The 17,972-nt window shown below is 44.2% G+C and overlaps 1 protein-coding gene across 45 annotated transcripts in view; it reads right to left on the bottom strand.

Annotated features, from left to right (window-relative positions):
• ST3GAL6 (ST3 beta-galactoside alpha-2,3-sialyltransferase 6) overlaps window positions 1-13,137 on the bottom strand; it is a 63,026-nt gene extending 49,889 nt beyond the window's left edge. For 13 of the 45 annotated variants that reach the window (XM_054246080.2, XM_035274194.3, XM_078352201.1 and 10 more), the window contains exon 1: window positions 12,396-12,720. The gene's annotated coding sequence lies outside the window, so the exon portion shown is untranslated. Of the gene's footprint in view, window positions 1-11,125; window positions 11,211-11,720; window positions 11,972-12,395; window positions 12,721-12,872 lie in introns of those variants that run through there. The other 32 variants (XM_054246082.2, XM_078352165.1, XM_078352189.1 and 29 more) reach the window with 7 other exon arrangements.
• Window positions 13,138-17,972: the final 4,835 nt, after the last annotated feature.

The following is a 17,972-nucleotide window of genomic DNA, read 5'->3' as shown; positions in this document are numbered from 1 at the left end:
TGTCTTGAAGACTTTCCCACAGTTGCTAGTAACATTCTGCTGCTTCTGAGCAGAAAAGAAAGGGACAGTTGAAGAATGTACATCCACTCTAGGCTGCGGACATTAAAGACCAAAGGACAGTCTGTGCTAAGAGCATTTAAAAGAAATGCCAGCAGCAGACACCCTAGGTCCCAAAGCAAAAGGGCATGAACAGAGAACACAGGAACTGGCCTGAGCCTAGAGAGTCACTCTGGGGACTTCACAACAGTACCATCCTTGTGATTCCCCTAACACCAGAAACTCAGCTGAAAACAACAAACAGGTAAGGTGACGGGTACAGTGGCTCACGCCTGTAATCCCAGCTTTGGGAGGCCAAGGCGGGTGGATCACCTGAGGTCAGGAACTCCAAATCAACATGACCAACATGGTGAAACCCTATCTAGTAAATATACAAAAAATTAGCCAGCCGTGGTGGCAAGTGCCTGTAATACCAGCTACTCAGGAGGCTGAGGCAGGAGAATCATTTGAACCCTGGAGGCAGAGGTTGCAGTGAGCCAAGACTGCACCATTGCACTCCAGCCTGAGTGACAGAGCAAGACTCCATCTCAAAAAAATAAAATAATAAATAAGTTGCAAGGCAGTTTAAAGCCAATCCTTTGCTGAGGAAGGTACATCCCATGTCTAGCATGTTCTGCATAGTTCCCTATTGCTAACCAAAGTCTAATTGTTGGGCTGCTTTTTAATCTGAGGGCTCATTTTCTCAAATAAGAAGGAATCTTGTATATGCCAAAGTTCAGGAAAATGCAGCTTTTATTTACAACATGCCACACTCTTTGGAAAATCAGGCTTTCTTTTAAAAAACAAAGTGAGTTGGCCAGGTATGGTGGCTCAAGCCTGTAATCCCAGCACTTTGGGAGGCCAAGGCGGGTGGATCACGTGGTCAAGAGATCGAGACCATCCTGGTCAACATGGTGAAACCCCGTCTCTACTAAAAATACAAAAAATTAGCTGGGCACGGTGGAGTGTGCCTGTAATCCCAGCTACTCAGGAGGCTGAGGCAGGAGAATTGCCTGAACCCAGGAGGCGGAGGTTGCAGTGAGCCAAGATCACGCCATTGTACTCCAGCCTGGGTAACAAGAGTGAAACTCTGTCTCGGAGGCGGGGGGGGGAACAAAGTAAGCTAATTTTTTTTTTTCTATCAAAGATGTTTTTGGAGCCAGAAGAACTGGGAAAAACTGGACAGAGGTGTGGCCCCAATCTGGGTCTGGGGGGATGAATAAGGACACTTCACAGAGGCCCAGGTGAGGTGCAGAAGGGCAGGTCTACAAAACTCAACCCAGAGCATGTCAGGAAGCAAACTGGCTCAATCTCAAAGTGCTAGTAAAGAAATGAAGAAAATAATATAATGATAATGAAGAAATGAAGAAAAACTGATATAATGACAATGAACCTTCTGCTGCTACTGGGGCACATCACAGACAAGGAGTCACCAGACGCAAGAGAGGCAGATTGTGAGTCAGTTTAGAGACTCGCAGCTTGGACAGGGTGTAGCCACTACTCAGTTGGGCCATCCTCAGGACCAAGAGCCAAGTGTACTTGGTATGCAGAGAAGAGGGATGACAGCACCAGTCCCATGGCAGAACCTCTGTATTAGCACCCTCGGACTGCTGAAACCAAGTGCCACATACTTGGTAGCTTAAAACAACAGGTATTTACCGTCTCACAGTTCTGGAGGCTTGAAGTCTGAAATCAAGGTGTCAGCAGAGCCATGCTCCCTTTGAAAACTGGAGGGAGGAATCTTTCCTTGCCTCTTCCTAGCTTTGGTTTTGCCACTAATCTTGGGCATTCCTTGGCTTGTGGAAGCATCACTCCAACTCTCCATCTTCACATAGCATTCTCCCTATGTTTCTGTCTTCACCTGGATATTAATCATATTGATCATGTGACCTCATCTTAACTAATTACATCTGCCATTACCCTATTTCCAAATAAGGTCACAATCTGAGGTACTAGGGGATTAGGACTTCTAAATAACTCTTGTAGATGGGGCACAAATGAACCAGTAACACCCTCCTTGGGGTGTCCAGGGCTCACCCTCACCCAGAGGGATCCTAATGTTTTAGGTCATTCAGAATACCGGGTGCGCATTAACATTAAACAGGAAAGAATTAGTCTATGGTGGCAAAAGTCAGAGTAGAGGTTACATGTGAGGAGTAATAGTGACTGGGTGGGAGCACATGGTGCCCTTCTGGAGGGCCAGTATTGTCCCGTTTCTTCATCTGGAGGCAGCTTGTCTGAGTGCATTCACTGTAAGGACATTTATTGAGCTGTACTTACATGCTTTGTGTACTCCTCTGTATGTCTGATATATTTCCATAAAAATTTTTAAAAACATTAGAGAAGATGGCGATATCTAAGAAATAGGGGTCTTGGCAGCCCAGATAGGACCTCGGAGAGGGACATTATTTGGGAGGAGTTACACAGCCTCAGCCCTGCTGGGTCAGACACTTGAGTTGTCTGTTCACCTGAGAAGCACAACTCCTAAGAGGCTGGTATATAACCGAAAATGCTGAAGCAACTCATTTAAATTAAGACAAAATAGGCCAGGGGTGGCGGCTCATGCCTGTAATCCTACCACTTTGGGAGACTGAGATGGATGGATCGCTCTGAGCTCAGGAGTTTGAGACCAGCCTGGGCAACATGATAAAACCCCATTTCCACAAAAAATGCAAAAAAAAAAAAAGAGTCAGGTACAGTGGCTTGCATCTGTGTTCCTAGCTACTCGGGAGGCTGAGGCTGGAGGCTCGCTTGAGCCAGGAAGCAGAGGTTGCAGTGAGCCATGACTGTACCACTACAGTCTAACCTGGATAACAGAGCAAGACCCTGTCTCAAAAAAAGAAAGAAAGGGGCCGGGCATGGTGGCTCACGCCTGTAATCCCAGCACTTTGGGAGGCCGAGGTGGGTGGATCACGAGGTCAAGAGATCGAGACCATCCTGGTCAACATGGTGAAACCCCGTCTCTACTAAAAATAAAAAAAATTAGCTGGGCATGGTGGCGCATGCCTGTAATCGCAGCTACTCAGGAGGCAGAGGGAGGAGAATTGCCTGAACCCAGGAGGCGGAGGTTGCGGTGAGTCGAGATCATGCCATTGCACTCCAGCCTGGGTAACAAGAGCGAAACTCCATCTCAAAAAGAAAAAAAAAAGAAAGAAAGAAAAAGAAAAATACAAGGGCCAAGAAGTCTGTATGTTTGAACCAGTAGACAGGCAACTTCTTTAGGCAAATCCACAAGTGATAATTAAAAAGTTCTTTAGTAAGCATGGAGCCCACAATAAGGGTATGATCTCCCCTGCACAGTGCTGGAAATATGCTGATATTCTGCTTTGCTCTGTTTTCCTAGCCTCCTGGCAGACCTCTCCCCCACATTCCACTTTCAGGCTAATTGCAGTTCAAGTAAGTCACAGAGTTTTTCTTTCACACCTAATTCTTCTCTGGGAATTTTAAGGTCTTGTGGTTAGGGTGTTTGGGGTCCTAATGCTTAATTTCCAAGGAAGAGGAAACACTTCAAAAAGACAGAGTTAAAAGCCACTGGACAACACTCAAACTTAGAAAACATATGTTTGAAGTAAAAACATAAGATTTTTTAGAGTTAAATATTAACATCACATATTACATAAGCTATGAATAACGCATTGATATATCAAATCAAAGGAGTGGAGGAGGAAGAAAACCAAAACTTAATTGCAATGCCAACAAAGAAAAGCAAATCAAATACTGATGAAAATGTATATGTACATTATGATATACATAACTGTGGAAACTGAAGCTGTGGATAGAAAGCACTTGGCTTTCTACTGCGTAAAATATATGAAGAAGGTACTGAAAGGTTCAAGGCCACACATTCGTAGTGACCCTCTTGACTCTTGTTATTGGATATCTCCATCCTGTCAAAGCCATCTCTACTATCAACCTCCACACAGCATCCCCCGTCTCAGAAATCACAAATGGCACTTCACATTTCCATCCTTTAAACACTTCAAGTTATTTAAAATGAGAGTGCTAAATATCAACTACATATTACCTTAACTAATGTTTTCATCACATTCTTATGAAAACAGCAATTGGAAGAAATGTATTACATGCCATATTGTAAGCCCCAAGTCCAAGTTTAGAAGCAACATGCAGAATTTACCTGTTATAAATTGCTTATATAGACCTACCTCCCTAAGTGCCTTATAGAGAGACATAAATAGATAAGCCGTAGGTGTCTAAGTCTGATCCAGCTGACTCCTATGGCCTCTCCTGCCTCATCTCCTGAAATGCCCAACTTTTGACATTGTGCTCTGGTAACACCTCTGTACACTTCTCAGTCGTACTTGGCACTGTTTCATGTCTCAGCACCTTCAATCACACTATTTCTGCTGACCAGAATGTTCGCCCTCTCCTCTCACCCTGCCCCCGAATTTCCCTCCCACAGCACTCCTGCTCCCTGATGTAAACTGGAATCATGTTAGGATTCCGTTCTTCAAGGAGGACTTGCCTTTCTGTCTCTACCCTGCATTTGGATAATGACACAGGAGTCCAAGAAAGCACATGTAGAGCTGTGTCAAGAACAGAGATAACTACAATACTCCTACGTTTTGAACCATAAAAAAAATTCCTCAGATTAAAAGATGTTAAGTTTTTGCATGGACATCTGGAGAGAAGGGTTTTTGCTCTGAAAGCCTAGTTTATTCTGAAAAAGTCATAGCTCTATTCAACCAACAGGTTTTCTTTCCCCAGCTCCACTTAAAAGCATATGTACATACATGCATGCTCACACACACACACATACACACACACACACACACAGAGTGCATCCCTCTGCTATACGCCAATGGATCCCTTAATAATAGCAAAGGCCGGGCGCAGTGGCTCAAGCCTGTAATCCCAGCACTTTGGGAGGCCGAGGCGGGTGGATCACGAGGTCAAGAGATGGAACCCATCCTGGTCAACATGGTGAAACCCCGTCTCTACTAAAAATACAAAAAAATTAGCTGGGCATGGTGGCGGGTGCCTGTAGTCCCAGCTACTCAGGAGGCTGAGGCAGGAGAATTGCCTGAACCCAGGAGGCAGAGGTTGCGGTGAGCCGAGATCGTGCCATTGCGCTCCAGCCTGGGTAACAAGAGCGAAACTCCGTCTCAAAAAAAAAAAAAAATAATAATAATAATAGCAGAGTACTTGGCATATGACAGCTGCCCAAGTATTTGTTGCTATTTACTGAAGAATGATGAAAGAAATATAACAACATAGGTAGATTAACAAAGTCCAAAGGGAAGCCAGGTACTAAGAGGAAAAAAATAGATATGTAAGACCAATCTGAAAGGCTTCTGATAGAAAGTCAATTTTTAACTAGTTGAGGAAGAACAGAACTGTCATAATAGCTATAAAAACAGAGTTATGATAGTAATAACAGCAGATAACACTGATTAAGTATTTGCTATTTGGCAGAAACTATGTTCAAATACTTATATGTGTTTTCTTTTTCATTATCACAATGACTGTGATGTGGATATTATTTCAAATTTATAGATAAGGAAAGTAAGGCTCAGAGAAGTTGAGCAATTTGTTCAGAGTCATGCAATGATAAGCCATGAAGTTGGAAACTGAACACAGGTTATAATCTGGCTTAGATGGGAGAGTGTGAAGGGGAAGGAGAATGGCACTGGGTGTCAAGAACAGCCCAAGCTAAAGCACCAGGAGGCCTGCGTGGCTAAGGCATCAAACAGGACAATAAAGAGGAAGTCAGCAAAACGAGATGGCACAAAACCTCAAAGATCAGCAGAAGAAATTCTCTGGATTTTTGAGCAGAAAAAAAAAAATCATAATGAAAATCATGCTTGAGGAAGGTTATTATGAAAGGTCTATGTCCAAGAATACTGATGGCCATAATTAGATAGCTTGAATATAAGATTCTTATAAGATTATGATTTTTTATTCTGTGATTAAAGCAGAAGAGCCATACACATCCAATTTGTAAAAAAGATTTTTGCAATAAGTGAGCCAGATTTGTCCTCCAAAAAATTCACGCCTGCAAATATTGATACTTCATGATCACAAAGCACACATATCTCCTTACATCCCATTTATCAAAAAATCCAATTATTTATCATTTAATTATAGCATAGCTGGGATACAACAAGAATAATTAGCTAATCACTTTGACGTTTACCTGAAATATTTGCTTTAAATATTAAAAATATTTTGACAGCAATGTCCTTTATCTCACAAGATCATTCACGACAGAAAGCTCCTTTAACTATGACAATCAATTACATAAGATTATAAATTAAGTGCTGTTCTAAAATGTAGTCGAAAAATCCATTTGTACCCTACTTGAATGCCTGGATTATCTATTAGATGCTGTCATCTAAATGCAACGGCATAACCCCTGCTGCAGTTTTTCAATGCAATGAGTTATCCACAAAAAAAAGAGGGAATTAAAAATACGAGATCTGTGCTCTCCTTTTATTCTTGGACCCTACGCTAACCATAGAAAATGCACACATTCCCAGGATCTGCTTCCTTCAGCCATTAATATATTAAGGACTTCTACATATTAACAAGTTGCACAAGATTTTAATAAAAGCATTTGAGACTTCCTTCTAGGGTTCCTGCCTAAATATTTGCAACAGAATATTTTCTAAGATGAAAATGCCACTAAGAGGTCAGAAGGAATAGGCTGATTCCTCTTAAGACTAAAATCTAATGTTATGGGAAAGGGGATTTCATAGAATCAGCTCAAAGACAAGACGCCTGTGGTTATGTGGCATTTTGTATAGGTTTTTTGGTCTCAATTTCCTTCACCTCAGGTCTGATACTGGTTATTTCCTGTCTTCTGAGAGCTTTAGGCTTGGTTTGCTCCTGTCCCTCCAGTTCTTCTACATGTGATGTTAGGTTGTTAATTGGGGATCTTTTGGAATTTTTGATGTAGGCATTTAGCACTATAAGCTTCCCTCTTAGCAATGTGTTAGCTGTGTCCCAGAGATTCTGGTATACTGTATCTTTGTTCTCATTAATTTCAAAGAACTTCTTGGTTTCTGTCTTAATTCCGCTGTTTTCCAAAAGGTCATTCAGGAGCAGGTTCTTTCATTTTCACATAACTGTATGGTTTTGAGTGATTTTCTTAGTATTAATTTCTATTTTTATTGTATTGTGGTCTGAGAGTGTGGTTGATATGATTTTGGTTTTAATATATCCATTTGTGTGGCTGATTTTAGAGTATGTACCATGTGCAGATGAGAAGAATGTATATTCTATTGTTTTGTGGTGGAGAGCTCTGTATATGTCTATTAGGTATATTCTGTCAAGTGTTCAGTTCAGGTCCTGAATATCTGTTAATTTTCAGCCATTATTATCTGTCTAATACTGCCAATGGGTTGTTAAAGTCTCCCACTATTATTGTGTGGAAATCTAAATGTCTTCTTAGGTATTACCTTTTATTACGAATCTGGGTGCTCCTGTGTTGGCTGCATATATATTTTGGACAGTTAGGTTTTCCTATTCAACTCTTTACCATTATATAATGCCCATATGTGTTAGTTCACTCACACTGCTATAAAGAAATATCTGAGTTAGGCCGGGCGCGGTGGCTCAAGCCTGTAATCCCAGCACTTTGGGAGGCCAAGGCGGGTGGATCATGAGATCAAGAGATCGAGACCATCCTGGGCAACATGGTGAAAGCCCATCTCTACTAAAAATACAAAAAATTAGCTGGGCATGGTGGTGCGTGCCTGTAATCCCAGCTACTCAGGAGGCTGAGGCAGGAGAATTGCCTGAACCCAGGAGGCGGAGGTTGCGGTGAGCCGAGATCGCGCCATTGCACTCCAGCCTGGGTAACAAGAGCGAAAAACTCTGTCTCAAAAAAAAAAATCTGAGTTTGGGCACAGTGACTCACGCCTGTGATCCCAACACTTTGGGAGGCTGAGGCAGGGGCTCACTTGAGCCCAGAAGTTCAAGACTAGCTTGGGCAACTCAGTGAGACCCTGTCCCTACAAATAATTTTTTAAAAATTAGCCAGGTGTGGCAGCATGTACCTGTAGCCCCAGCTACCTAGGGGGCTGAGGTGGTAAGATTGCTTGTGTCCATGAGGTTGAGGCTGCTACGAGCAATGATTATGCCAGTGCACTCCAGCTTGTTCAACAGAGAGAGACCCTATCTCAAAAAAAACAAGGAAAAGAAAAGAAAAGAGAGAGAGAGATACCTGAAACTGGGTAATAAATAAAGAAGAGAGGTTCAATTGGCTCACAGTTCTTCAGGCTGTACAGGAAGCATGGCTGAGAAGCCGCAGGAAACTTACAATCAAGGCAGAAGGTGAAGGGGAAGCAGGCACATCCTATATAACTGGAGTAGGAGGAAATGCAGCTGGGGGCGGGGTTGCTAAACAACCAGATATTGCGAGAACTCACTGAGTATCACAAGAACAGCATGCAGGAGGATGGTGTTAAACCATTAGAAACTGTGTCCATGATCCAGTCCCCTCCCATCAGGCCCCATCTCCAACACTGAGGATTACAAACGGAACCTGGACCTGGGTGGGGACGCAAATCCAAACCTTATCACCATGTCTGGTTTTGGGTTTTGTTGGTTTAAAATCTGTTTTGTCAAAAAATAAATAAATAAAATGTTTTGTCTAAAATCAGAATAGCAACCCCTGCTTTTTTCTGTTTTCCTTTTGCTTGGCAGATTTTTCTTCATGCTTTTACTTTGAGCCTTTGGGTGGCACTGAATGTGAGCTAGGTCTCTTGAGGTTTTATGCCACTATATTAATCAGAAAAGCCAAAAATTAGTTTCTTTGTATGTTAGCTAAGTATGTAAGTTAACAATGGGCCAAAGAATCTCAAAAATAATTTTTTCTCTAAAAATCGTGCCAAGCCTCCCTAGATACTAATAGAGTGGTGATGATGAGACATTCTGAAATCAAAGGACAAGAGGATAAAAGGAATACTGTACAGGTTTCTCTGAGCCCTGCCTGTTTTTGTGATATTCCTGTGCTCTTCCCTAGGGAAAAGAGAGGGGAAATCAATTATGGCCAATTAATAGGAAGAGAGAAAAGGCAACTAAGAATAGAAATTTGTGTGTTTTGTGTGTGTGAAAGAGAGACAGACGAGACAGGAAAGAGCCAGGTGTAGAGAGGCTCATGCCTGTAATCCTAACACTTTGGGAGGCCGAGGTGGGCAGATCACCCGAGTTCAGGAGTTCAGGACCAACCTGGCCAACATGGCAAAATTTTGTCTCTATTTAAAAAATACAAAAATAGCCAGATGTGGTGGCACATGCCTGTAATCCCAGCTACTTGGGAGGCTGAGACAGGAGAATCACTTGAACCCAGGAGGTGAAGGTTGCGGTGAGCAGACATCACGCCAGTGCACTCCAGCCTGAGCGACAGAGCAATAATCCATCTCAAAAAGAAAGAAAGAGGGCCGGGCGCAGTGGCTCAAGCCTGTAATCCCAGCACTTTGGGAGGCTGAGGCGGGCGGATCATGAGGTCAAGAGATCAAGACTATCCTGGCCAACATGGTGAAACCCCTTTTCTACTAAAAATAGAAAAATATTAGCTGGGCATGGTGGCATGCACCTGTAGTCCCAGCTACCCAGGAGGCTGAGGCAGGAGAATTGCTTGAACCCGGGAGGCGGAGGTTGCAGTGAGCCGAGATCGCGCCACTGTACTCCAGCGTGGCGCCTGGCAACAGAGCAAGACTCTGTCTCAAAAAAAAAGAAAGAGAAGAGACAGGAAAGCCCATCACCACTAGGTGAAGACTGCATTGAGCTGTCATCAAAAATCTCCTGGCATCCCATTCTAATTAGAATACAATTCAAACTCCATGAAGACTTCACAAAATCTGCTTCCTCCCATCTTGGCGACATAATAAACTCCTAGATTCCACCAGACTCCACACACCTAAGTGGCACATCAGAGATGTGCAGAAGACAGAAGGTACCTAGCTGGTGAAAGTCTGAAGCTGTCAAAATGAAGGCAAGGTATGCAGACCACCTAATCAAGAAGCCGAGCCTGGGGATAACTAGAAAGGTATATTCAGACCAAGGTATGTATAAATTGAGAATATGCCAGGCAAAAGAGAAAGATATACATAGGGAATTGAAGAATTTGTGCAGAACGTATACTAAAGAGGATTCCTGGGATGGTGTGGACAGAGGTAGAGCCAGACCTTTATTTGAGCCACTGCAACTCAACCTAAGGCAATCTTGGTTTTTTAAGCTATAAAATGGGGCTAAAAATTCCTTTGTTGCAGGAGTTTTGTCAGGAAGATTAAATAAAATGGCATACAAAAAACACACCACGAATCAGAGTGGGTGCCAAAAAGGAGTTCCATGCTTCCCTCACCTTCTCAATAAGCATCACCTAAAATGCATGCTAAATACATCCCTGGTCCCCAATCCTGGATGGAAGCACAATTTCCATGGAAGCCATCTGGCAGTCTGCATAGTTAGCAGATGATGCTTATCAGGGAAATGTGGGAAACCTGGCATTACTCACTTCTCCCATAAGCTTCCACATGATGTGGAACACAGAAATGTCTCCAACAGAATTAAATGGCTGTGAAATCCAGTCCTCTGTCACTGAATGAGAAAACTCGTGATTTACAATTTAACAGGAGACAGGCTGATGTTTTTAAATGGTATGTCTCTTAATGGTATTCTTCTGTCAACACTATTATTCTCTGAGCCTCAACGGTTTATTGGTTTTTTTTTTTTTTTCATTGATTTAGGGCATAAGAACAAACTATCTGCAACAAATCTACTGAAATGTAGTCAGAATTGCAGTCCCATTGTACCGCACCATTTAAACAACATACAGCTCAATGTGGGACTGATACACTGAGCAACCACAGTAAAAATACAATTCAAGGAAAGCGACATGACAAGGAATGAGGATCTCGACCATGAGAACAGCTTAGGTAACCAGACCAAGGCAACAGTTTTAGAAAAATTATCTTCTTATAAGCAAAACTGCCATTATCTAAAGAGCCTCTGATGAATTTGGCCTTACTCAGAGACAATAAATAACAATCTAAGGGCATTTTTTTTTTTCGCGGATCTTGGTATGAAGAGCAGTTCTTAGCAAAATAAAAAGAAAGCAACAAACCAACTTGTGAATGTCAAATCAGCATGCCTTCAGACGGAAAATAACCTGGCAGCCTGAGCAGATCTTCCAAATATTTAACATCTCCCTGTAAATAAAAAGACAAGTTTCATGGTCTGCAGCTAGGTGAGAAAACTGAAGACCGCAAAGTCAAACATTCGGGCCAGCGTAATAGAGGCGGCCACTGGAGACCCAAGGAGTTAACTAGGCTCAAAGGTCGGCGTGGACACGAGAGCACAGAGCCCGAAGAGCTTCCAGCAGCTCTGCAGTCTCCTTAACGAGCCACCTCCTCATAGCACCCAGCTGGTCCTCGTAAGGGAAATGGGTCTTGGAGTTTAGAATCGCTGTGGTTTCCGATACACTAGCAGTCACTACTTTATTTCCACCCCTATCCCGCCCCCCCGCCACACACAGTTTTTAAATATTACCTTTCAACAGCAGCCTCTCCTACCCCGCCCGCTCCTCCCCACCGCCCTGCCAACCCCCTCTACCGAAAATCCTTTAAAAAAAAAAAAAAAAAAAAAAGGTGTTTTGGGTTTGTTTTTGGTTTCTGGACGTCGCTTTTTATATATTTTCTTTTAAGCCAAAATAACAGCACCTAAGAAAGAAGCTTGAGATTGCCGGGAGCTCCGGAGCCGGCGGCCGCAACGTGACAAGTTGTTTCTCCCTTATCTTGAAAATTAACAGCAGCCCAAACACCGCGATTTACTCACAGTCTTCCTTTCTCCTAAACTGTCTCGGTGCTTGTTTTGTTAGGTCTAGTTCTATTGCAGAGGGAAGAAGCGTTTCTCGGAAAACTTTCTACGGTAAGAGACCAGAACCTTCCAGACCCCAGCCCTCCTCGCGTACAGACCCTTTCCCAAGAAAACAATAGTGAAGGAGGCGCTGGACACTCCTCCCGGGTTCGCAGCCGGCGATTCGATGAAAGAGGGTCCCAGGGCAAATTTTCTCTGCCCCCGCGGCTCTCGGGCTTACCCGCGAGGCTGCGCGCCCCTCCTGCCCTCCATGGCTCCAGGATCCCCGGGCGCCCTCCCGGCCGCGCTGCGGCGCACCCCGGCTGGCTCGCGGGTCCCAGCGCCCGTGGCCCCCTTACTCCCCACACGCCACGCTCCCTGGGGCTGGCAGGGCGTGTGGAGGAGCAAGCACCCCTCCGCGTCCCCACCCCCAACCCTGACCTCAGAGGCAGAAACGCCGGAGGGTCGGGGCGGCACACACCCCAGGCCGCCCGGTCCCGGCCCAGGACGCGGGCTCCCCGCACCCCAATCTCCCTCACCCGGGCACTGCGAACCCACAGCGAAGCCGGCCGGCGAGAGTGCCCTTCCGAGGCCCAGCAGCTACGACCTCAAAGGCGTGCGGGGCTCCGTGATCGGGTGGGGGGCCGCTCTCGATCCAGCCCGCTGCTCCTCTCCCGCGGCGCCTGCCGCATCGGGCCGCCGGAGCCGCGGCCGGCGGAAACCAGAGGAAGGTGGCGCGGGCACGATTCCTTCCTCCCGGATCCGGCGGGGGAGCAGAGGAGGGCGCAGTGCTGCGCGGAGTCTCAGGCTCCCGCCGGCCCGCGCGCTGCCCGCGGCTCCGGAGTCCCGGTCCTGGGCGACTGCGCCGAGCGCTCTGGAGCCGCGGGAAGCTACTCCACTTGCGCGGTGATCGCGGCCGCCGCTGATTCGCCGAGCAAGGTGCGAAGCGGCTGGAGGCTGCGGGCCTCGCTGTTCCCAGGGCGGCGACGCGGGAGCGCAGCCCAGTCAGTCCCTACCTTTCGGGCGGGGCGGACTCCACCGCGCGCCCTTGCCGGGCGCCGGGGCCGGAAAATCACCGCGGAGGGAGGGACGGGGAAAGGCGGCGGGTGGCTTCAGGACAAGGTAGGAGGATCGATTTCCACAGCCAAGAAGACACTCCCATCCCGCCCTGGTGTGTTTGGAAAGCTGCAGGAGCTGGAGTGAGGGGCGGCGGGACACTCCCCTTCCCGGCCGTGCTGGCGGGCGCAGAGGCAAACACGGAGGCTCGTCGCGCCGCGGACTGTGACACAAAGCTCAGCCGAAGGTTTGGTCCCATCCGAAAGGGAGGAGTGTGCAGAGAGCTCCTGAATTCCGGGGCTCTGCCCTCCAAGAGCAAATGTGTGAGTACTTTTTATCTTTTGAAGCTGACAATAACTTTAGGGAGAACGAAGGTGGAACGTGTTTTGCCTTTTGGCTCCCTAGAAAAAAGCCTACGTTATTAATGTCCTCTTACTTGGATGGCTCTGAATACTTTTTAAAACGTGTCTGTCAAATAATTCCTTGTCTAGAAACATTCAAGTCATAGCTGCAACCTTTGGGCACTAAGCAGTGTAATCACGTGGGATCAAATGACCCCAGAGAGAAGACCCACGGATTTTGATGCAATTCAAAGTTGGCAATATGTCATGAAGTGGAACAAAGTCCTTCATCTGTGATGGGCTTTCTGGTATTTCTCACGGGGTGTCTCTGTCTCTCTCTCTCTCTCTCTCTCTCTCTCTCTCTCTCTCTCTCTCTGTCTCTCTGTCTCTCTCTCTCTCTCCATATCTATATCTATAGATACAGATTTTTTTTTTTTTTTGAGACAGGATCTTGCACTCCAGGCTGCAACCTCTGCCTTCCCGGCTCAAGCGATTCTCCTGCCTCAGCCTCCCAAGTAGCTGAGATTACAGGCGCACCCCACCACACCCAGCTAATTTTTGTATTTTTAGTAGAGATAGGGTTTCACTATGTTGGCCAGGCTGGATCCAAACTCCTGACCTCAAGTGATCCGCCTGCCTCCACCTGCCAAACTGCTCTGGTATTTGTCTTAATTATAACAACAGCCCGGGGAGGTACCATTTGTTATTTTCCCAATCTTACTAAGCAAAAAAAAAGCTGAAGGGCTCAGATAATTCATATTCTTTGCCCTTTCTACAGATTGCCTTTCACATAACCTACACAGATTTCGTAATTTTAAACGTGGCTCTTGAGACATCAGGATAGTGAAAGAGTTTGAGGGAAGTTGTCAATTTGAACTAATTGGTGTTGAAGTGTACTCTGCTCTTTTAATTTCTTCTGGGTTCTTCATGTACATCTTGTTCATGATCTTAAAAACTAAAACTGTATTTCTCCTCATTGACTCTGGCCTTCTGGACTTTTTGAATCTGCAAAGTAATGTGCTAAGAAGAGAGGCTCTCTGCTGTTCTGAGGTGACGTTTGTGTTTCATATTTGGTAGTGGCCAGTAACTACTGTTCACCCCAACCTAGTTCAAAAGCTGTCTCTTCCACTGACCTGCTGTGTGACTTTGGGCAAGTGGCTTCATCACAGTGGGCTTCTTTTTTGTCAGGTGTAAAGTGAGATACTACAACTTCTCTTGAAGTGTAATTAGGATAAAAACAGTCTCTGTTGTAAAGAAGCTCGGCACAGTGCTTGCCACAAAACGCATCAGTTCAGGAAGTCAAATGTTGACTTTAAAAATAACACTAAAAATATTAACTACCAGTCATTGCCCACCATGAGTCAGCCATGCACCATGCGTTGTATTGGTTCTCTCACTCAACCTGCAAGCCAGTCATGGTAGAAAGGAAGGAACAGAGTTACGTGGTTAAGTGATATACTGCCTGCATTGGAGCTGTGACTCAAAGGAAAGCACCTAGGGACAAATTCATTGTTCTTTCCAAGATATCACCACTATGTAACTCTCTGTGGTGGGCGGTGGTTTTGATCTGTGTAACATTCATTTTTAAAAATTCAGGATATATTACTGTATGGGCACATGATTGCTATTATGTAAATGTTTTATATTCCTGTGGAAACCGACAAAGACTTAAGTAGGGTGATGGAATTAAAAGTTTTTAGTCCTCTCCGGGTTAGTGCTTCTGGTCATTGTTTTGAAAAAAAAAAATGCTCTCCCAATATATGTATATTTAATTCAGTCTTTTGATAGAAGATTTATTCTAATAAGCTGGGAGGGGAAAGCCACAAAGGTGGAGAGAACTCTTGGGACATGCAAGGTCTTTCAAAAGCCTCTAAAATCATAATTTTCAGGCAGTGTACATATAGGGCTGGCCCCGTTTTGCTAGGTTTGTTTTTTGGTTATGGTGGTGCAATCTCTTCGAAATAAATGCTGTTGTTTCATAGGCTGTGGCCTATGTGTACCGCTGACAGGTAGAGGCCAGGTTCCCCACATTACCACAGGAGGCCATTCAGCACTTGTAAATGTGCACTCTAGAACAGACCAAAGAAAGTATTTCCTTCTCATCCCCACTGTAGACCTGCCTTCTAAATTCTCATGTTCTTTCCCAAGTACAGCCTTTTCTGACATGATTGATGGCAAGAATGTCTACGCCTTGTAGGAGAGACCTACTCATAAGGGTGTGCTCTCAGCACGACAATCAAATCAGATCATAGTAGGTGAACCCCAGGACTGGAGCTACCTATAAAGTGACAGCAGTCCACAATATCCTCTTATAAAATAATTTTTAAAATATAAAAATTACATTTTATAATATAAAAATCCTCTTATAAAATAATCTTTAAAAGCAGGGTGAGGTGGCTCATGCCTGTAATCCCAGCCCTTTGGGAGGCTGAGGCGGGTGAATCATGAGGTCGAGAGATTGAGACCATCCTGGCCAACATGGTGAAACCCCATCTCTACTAAAAATACAAAAATTAGCTGGGTGTGGTGACGTGCGTCTGTAGTCCCAGCTACTCAGGAGGCTGAGGCAGGACAATTGCTTGAACCTAGGAGGTGGAGGTTGCAGTGAGCCGAGATTGTGCCACTGCACTCCAGCCTGGCACCTGGCAACAGAGCAAGGCTCTGTCTCAAAACACATAAAATAACCTTTATAAAAAATTGAACTTTTAAAATTTTTTACAGTACATGATATATGATATTTTAAATACAAAATTTTTATTTTTTAATGAAAATATTCTTATAAAATTATTTTTAAATTATAAAAAATGTTAACTTTTTTACAGTGCATGTTCAAAAGGTTTCTTTTTAAAAACAATTTTCAAGGTCAAGTTCAATTTTTTTTTTTTATTTGACCCATTGGTCAGAGAACATTGAGTTCAGTTTTAAACACTATCTCTTTCATGACTGAGCTTCACCAAGCTAATCCTTTATACATACAATCCTTCCTCCAACTCGAGGAGAAAATCCTGCCAGTGCAGTCTTCTGGCTGTCTTGGCGTTTTATCTCCTATAAGCAGTTATTTAAAGAATATGTACATCTCAGAAAGAATAAGTGCCTAAGCAGTCTAAATCCTAATTTAGAGCTATGACTGTCCACAGTGTAGAAAATGTATCACATTAGCAAAAAGCAGTTTAGTTGCTTTAAGCAGAGTCGTACTTCTCCAAAATCTCTGCTTCAGGCTAGAGTCTCAGCTACATTTTTGCATATGCAGATATCCACTGTGATGATTTTCCCACTATTGTGATTGTACAAAAAAAAGGAATCAAGTCTACCAGGAAGCTTATTTGCAACTTCATAAATGATGGTATCCTCATAGTCTACCAGTTCTGTCAAAATGTCAGAGGTTTTAGTTGCTCATTCTCTTTTACCGAAGGCTGGGGGTGAGGGGAGATGGGATGGTGAGACTGGGAATAAGCTCATCCCAAACTCCTGAACACGTACAACATCTGTATGGTGGAAACCATAAATAGGGCAACTGACAGGAAATAAGTGCAACATATTACTTTTTAAAAGGGAGAAAATACAGAATCTGTGAAAAAAATTCCTATGGATCAGTACACAAACAAAACCTATTCTGAAATAGAACACAAGCCATAAACAAACAATTCATGAAAGAAATAGAAGGGTCAGGCGGGGTGGCTCACACCTGTAATCCCAGCATTTTGGGAGGCTGAGGCGGGTGGATCCCCTGAGGTCAGGAGTTTGAGACCAGCCTGATCAACATGGCGAAATCCCGTTTCTACTAAAAATACAGAAATTAGTCAGGCCTGGTGGCAGATGCCTGTAATCCCAGCTACTCAGGAGGCTGAGGCAGGAGAATTGCTCGAAGTTGGGAGGCAGAGGTGGCAGTGAGTGGAGATTGTACCACTGTACTCCAGTCTGGGTGACAGAGTGAGACTCTGACTCAGGAAAAACAAGTAGTTTACAAGCATGTGCAAAAATTTGTGTCCTTTTATAGTAACACTATTTTTTTTAAGTAAAAAATAATCAAAAATTAGCTTGGTCGAAACTAAAAAGATGAGATCCAATTTCTTGTCAAAAGGTGTCAGAAAACTGTTTATGGAATTGTAATGTTCCTTTTTAGATGGCAATTTGGTGATTGCTATCAAATTTACGAGGTTGTTTAGGGTTTGCATTTCAAAACCCTAATTAAAGGTCCTTAACTTTTCTCCTTAGAAGAAGTTTTGGCATCCAGTCAACAAGCAATGTGGCAAAGTAGTGGATGGAAAAGAGGAACTCTTTTAGTGGCTCCTAGCTACCTTGGTCAACACAGGAGGGAAGCTTCTAATTGCTGAGCATTGCCTACAGAGACTCAGAGATGGGGGGAGCTCTTCCTGGAGTTGTATGGGGCAGTCTACAAAACAATTGCATCTTGGGGCAACTTGCTCAGAGTTCTTATTCAACTATGGGAAGGACTAGAAGCCTGAACTACTGTGGCAATTGATGCTCCCCTTTCAAGAGAGGAGAGAGGTATCTCACCTTCACACATGTCTGTGGAGCTTTTCTCCTCATTTCTGCTTCAGAGTCTCATAACTAATCATTCTGTCAAAGTATTACAAATAGCTTTACTTTAGGCATACACTTAACTCATTAGTTACGCTTAACCTTTTTAGCTTACAGCTTTGTCTCATTTTAGGGGGTTTACAGAGCTGAACTTAAAGCAACTTCATGTGCATGTTT

This window comes from Callithrix jacchus, chromosome 15 (assembly GCF_049354715.1).
Source record: "Callithrix jacchus isolate 240 chromosome 15, calJac240_pri, whole genome shotgun sequence".
Classification (NCBI taxonomy): Eukaryota; Metazoa; Chordata; class Mammalia; order Primates; family Cebidae; genus Callithrix; species Callithrix jacchus.
Note: the sequence above shows the minus strand (reverse complement) of the source record. Positions and strands in the feature narration are given on the sequence as shown.